Source organism: Setaria viridis, chromosome 6 (assembly GCF_005286985.2).
Source record: "Setaria viridis chromosome 6, Setaria_viridis_v4.0, whole genome shotgun sequence".
NCBI classification, from domain to species: Eukaryota; Viridiplantae; Streptophyta; class Magnoliopsida; order Poales; family Poaceae; genus Setaria; species Setaria viridis.
Genome location: NC_048268.2, coordinates 24984399 through 24990086, shown reverse-complemented (window position 1 = coordinate 24990086; position 5688 = coordinate 24984399). Strand labels below are relative to the sequence as shown.

The following is a 5688-nucleotide window of genomic DNA, read 5'->3' as shown; positions in this document are numbered from 1 at the left end:
TTGACTCACGTATTTTCTTGCCACATGTTCGGGAGCAACCGGCATGCCCTCTTTTGTGAGTTCCGTGATGTGAAGCCTTCCCTGCATTATCTTTGTAAGAACTCAGGGCTTATTTTGGTTCATTGATCTAGAGGGCTAACGGTTCAAGATTCGTTAATTAGTACATAGTAATAATGAATATGAAATTATAGATAGGGTAAAATAATGGAAATGATATATACCTCACCAGAACCTTCCGTCATGGCAAGGTTTTGCTCGGGCTTAGGCTCGGGCTCTTCATTGCCATCACCGGACATGTTGAGGAACATGTCCGCCTGGCTGCCCTCTTCGTCGCTGTACGTTACGGGCAGGTTGTAGCCACTACCACTAGCAATAATCTGCTCCATTAAATACCTTGCATGCTCCTCATTTGCCATCACTAACAACCATGAAATCATAGATATATGTACGTTAAGGTATATATATACAACACCTCTAACAAACTTCTTGAATGAAATTTACATGAAAACTTACAAGAAATTTCCATGAATGTTTTGAATGAATCTTACATGGATGTCTTGAATGAAACCTATGTGTATCACGTTTTCTCTACCTCCTTGTTAGCTTGGTCAGCCTCTTTCATTATTTGTGGCAATACTCATGGATTTTATGGGGAAGAAAACAGATCACTACAGACAAGCTAACAGGTTCCGGGTATTCTTGTGCGTGCTGTCACTACTCACTTGATGGTGGTCCATGTACCCGTCTCTCTTCTTGATGTTTTCATGGTACGGTGTTGGTATATTATTTATAGTGATTCTGGAACCTCTAAAGTGGCTAAATTATTGTTTGTGGTAACTAGATGCTCAAGGTATGGTAATGGTAACTAAGTGTTCATGGTACAGTAAAATGCAATGTTTTTAATGCGGTTACCCAAACCTTGACCCCTTTCTTTGTCTTACATTTGGGTCTAGTAATTCAATGTGTTTAGTCCTCAACTGGTGCATTCGGACTCTTCCACATGCGGATGTGCTTATTGTAACTAATATTTTTATGGTATATGGTAAACTATGCTATTAACTTGTAGTCACTTGGGATGCTTTAAAATGGCAACAACAGCACCTTGTAGAGCTTGCATCACTCGTAAGAAACCCACATTAGCGACGGCTCTAAACCTCATTACTGATGGTAGATTTTTGCGTTACTAAATTATATCATAACTAATGCTACAAAATTAGTGATGCATTTTAATTACCCTTCACCAATAACTCTCACAGTGACATGTTTTTTTAAAACACGTCACCAATGATTTGCCATTGAGATAACGCATTTAACATGTCACCAATGACAAGTCATTCATAACGTGTGTTGCTAAAAACACGTCACTATTGAGGATAAGTGGGATGAGATTTAAACCAAAACACGTCACTACCAAGGGTTATTAGTGACGGGATTTAAACCTAAACACGTCGCTATTGAGGATCATTGGTGACGGCATTTAAATCAAAATTTGTCGCTATTGAGGGTCATTGGTGTTTCGGGATGATCTAAAGTGGCTAAATGTTAGTGTTAACTAGGTGCTCCCGGCATGGTAACTAAGTGTTCATGGAACAGTAAATTCAAATGTTTTTCATGTGGCTACCTAAACATTGCCCCCTGTCTTTTTCTAGTAATTCAATGTACCTGGTCCTCAACCGGTGCTTTTGGACTCCTGCGACATGTTATGCTCTTATTTTAGCTAACATATAATGGTATACGGTATATGGTAAACTATATTATTTATAGTCCTTTGGGATGCTCTAAAATATGGCAACAACAGCACCTTGTAGAGTTTGTCTGTGAATCAATGTCAGTTAGTTCCAAGACATATTATGTAGGTTCTTCAGCAAAGTCAGCAGAGAGAATAATACTTCAGATATCAGGGCAGAGAGAATAATACTTCAGATAAAGTTAGTGCAAGCGGCTAGAGGAATACAACTTTATGGAGCCAGGTCAGCAGCAGCAGCAGCATTGAGTGTTATTCCTTGAACAATAGAATGATATCAGGGCTAATATCCACGGCAAGGTAGGCAGGCCGTGTATCACGTTTCATCTACCTCCTTGCTAGCTTGGTCTGCACCTCTATGACATCTTCTCTTGGGGTATCCACGACAAGGTAGGCAGATCGTGTATCACGTTTCGTCTACCTCCTTGCAAGATTGGTCTGCCTCCCTATGACATGTTTTTATATTTTTCTGCATCCTGTCCTCACTAGATGGTGTTCATGAAGACATGTCCACAGTGTTGGCTCAACAATTCATGGACCACGTGGATGGATGCAGTTTCAATCGTACAACTACTCTACTGTTTTCTATATTGTGCTCTACACGTACCAAAAATGTTCCGTTTCATTAGGACATTCTTTGATCAAGATTACTCTTTTTACAATTCACCGTCCTGTCTAGGATATCATGTCTAGGTGATAATCATGCTTCATACCATTCGATGGTCTCGATGGTCCATTATCTGCCACACTCACATGCAATTGTGCTTCATTAGTCTACGCTGCATTTCAGAGGTGAATATCATATCATGTCTTCCTCTGTCATGGCTAGCAATCTCCGTGTCCTGATCGATAGAGACTGCCTCCTCTTATTTTAATTTCAGGCCTGCTCTGGAGATTTTCACTGCATCTGTCTCTGTTCTTGTCGTTTTCATGGTACGGTGTAAGGTACAGAATTTATAGGGATTCAGGATGATCTAAAGTGGTTAAATGTTTGTGGTGACTAAGTGCTCACGGCATGGTAATTGTAACTAAGTGTTCAGTAAAATCCAACATTTTTCATGCGGTTACCCAAAACCTTGTCCGATAACTTTTTCTAGTAATTCAATGTGCCTGGTCCTAAACCGGTGCATTCGGACTCTTCCGTGTATGCTCTTATTTTAACTCAGATTTTGTAGTATATGGTAAACTATGGATTTTGTAGTGATTTGGGATGCTCGATAATGGCAAAGTGTTTGTTGTAACTAAGTGCTCATGGCATGGCTAACTCAATACCTCCACCTACTACATACCATGTGTCATGACTAGTACACTACTCATGAAGACATGTCCATAGTGATGGCTCAATAATTAATGGACCACGTGTCAATCGTACAGCTACCCTACTGTTTTCTATATTGTGCTCTACACGAACCAGAAGTGTTCCGTTTCATTAGGACATTGTTTTACTCTATTTACAATCTACTCATTTGATAGGTATTGTCTTAAGGGATTTGAATTATTTTTGAATCATAGTATTTTACTCATGAAATGGATGATATTAACCTCTGTTAGGGTGCTCTTGTCTCGTTTAGTACCGGGTGAAATAGCCGGTACTAAAGGGTACATATTAGCATCGGTTAGTGTTAACAGCTGGTACGCTGGTTGGTGCTCGTTATTAATGACACCCTTTATCCCTATTTATCTTAAATAATAACATTAATTTAATACCTAGACTATTGATCATACCTAATAATTGGGCTGTTTTCACAAATGTATTGTATTTTGGAGGATATTCTATTTTTTTTGGAAATTAGACTATAATGGACTATAATTGGACAAAGCCCTCAATAAGCGTCGACTCAGAGAAAGATGAAGGCCAATGGGCCCAGAGAGGGCCTGGGCCAATCAACCTATAGAGCCCAGGCTGATCGGCCTAGGGTCCTCAGGAGCCCAATGGTGCTCATTCTTGGCGAGCAATCCTCCATGATGCCTTAGGGCCTAAGTCTCAAAAGATATGGCAAGATGATTTTGGAATCAAAGTGAATCAAGCGACGATTTGGAAGGTTATCAAGAGGCATTCTTATCCCGAAGCTATTGATATATAAGGTCCACATGCAAGTGAAAAGAAAACTTCAGAACACCTGAGATTACTCGGAAACGAAGGGGACGTGAGGAGCCATAAGGAAGAGCCTGTCCAATCGGCCTGGACCGCCTAGGCCAACATGTCAGTTAGTTCCGAGGCATAGTATGTAGGTGCTTCCCCAACGATACTTCGGAAAATTATTGAGGTGGCACAATATTTCTGGTCATATATACTGTAGATCAGCAGATGCCAATGTTATATCAGAGCATGTGGGCTGACCAAATAGCTTCGTACCATATTGAGTCTGCAGCTTGTCTGGTTGCGCGAATTATTGATGAGGCAACCCCATCGCCCCTGTCTTCGATCTCGATGGTCGATTATTGCAATCACTGTCCTGTATAAATATCTGCCACACTCACATGCAATTGTGCTTCATTAGCCTACGCTTCATTTCAGAGGTGAATATCATGTACGTCATCCTCTGTCATCGCTAGCCATCTCCGTGTCCTGCCCAGTTAATAATCCATCATGCTACACGACAGCACGAACGACATGAGGACTAGGACTAGCATAGTGCTGTACAGTTTCGAGACTGTCATGATCGATAGTGACTGCCTCTTATTTTAACTTCAGGCCTGCTCTGGAGATTTTCACCGCGAGGTAAAATAAATTTGCACACCACCCTTCTGGAGCAGTAGTATGTATTCCATGATTGTTGATAGGAGTTGCATGGCAATGAAGATTGCCATGTTACATATGTCATTATTTATGCATGGTCCCTTTTCCTTATATCCATCAGTCCCTCCCTGGCATTCATATGTACTCATCCAAAGATGACCTGTATACTAGTCCAAGCATATTAATCATGCGTGTCCATATCCTAAAAATGTGTTGCACGTTTCTATAGTATGGAGAAATACTTGTAAGAGATGACAAGAGGAAATAATCAATAATGGATTAGACATACAAGTGTACCATGTATCTTTTTGAATGGCTCGCGTGACATTGAAGTAGGTAGTCATATGGAAATATAGAAGAGTCTGGAAATAGTATGACCCCTGTACAAATGCATTCATCCTCCCACATTCCTAATATCATATCTTGTCTGTTGACTCTCAGCTAGTCATCTTTAACATTTCTTAAATTTTGTTGGAATTCAAAATATATATTTGCAAGATTGTTTTGCCCCCTGCAAAGTAAGGATTTTAGTCTCGGTTTCACGGTACCGATTGCAACATCTGATACTGAAGGTACTAAAGGTGCATTCTCCGTTGCTGGAGGGAAGATTGAGGATTTGGTGGCAGAAGGAACAGGCTGAGCCATCATCGTCGACTGAGGATCTTGTTGGTGCAGTGGCATGCGTGGAGATGGAATTTTCTGCACAGGTTATGTATCTGCTTGTTCATTGAACGGCAATAAAATATCTGAAGAAAACCCCATCGAGGCGCATTAGTACATACGACTACAACTTAGGAACCACCTACTATTTGTTGGTTGTCCCAAATATCTGGTCGTTGATGGCCTGAATGCCAGTTAGTTCCGAGGCGCAGTACGTATGTTTTTCCACAGCGATACTCCAGCGAACTGAGTAACCATATATATGCTGCGGAGAAAAAATTATTGACGTGGGCTTAATAATACTGCAGCCATATATAAAAATTGTTGATGAGGCAACCCCATCGCTCCAGTCTTCTTGATGGTTGATTGCAACAGCGTCCTGCATAATTATCAGCCACAATCACATGCAATGCTTCACCTATGTATCCTGTCTAGGTGATAATCCAATATGCTGCACGACTGCACGAAGTAAATTCTTGAAGCAGCTTCAACTATGTCAACGAAGGACATGCAATTTCTAGACTATCATAGAGATATATGTAAC

At 40.6% G+C, this 5688-nt stretch overlaps 1 long non-coding RNA gene across 1 annotated transcript; it reads left to right on the top strand.

Annotated features, from left to right (window-relative positions):
* The first annotated feature begins 3534 nt into the window (after positions 1 to 3534).
* Positions 3535 to 5483, top strand: LOC140223131 (uncharacterized). Its single transcript, XR_011898573.1, has 2 exons — positions 3535 to 4466; positions 5057 to 5483. It is a non-coding gene; the product is annotated as an uncharacterized lncRNA (long non-coding RNA).
* Positions 5484 to 5688: the final 205 nt, after the last annotated feature.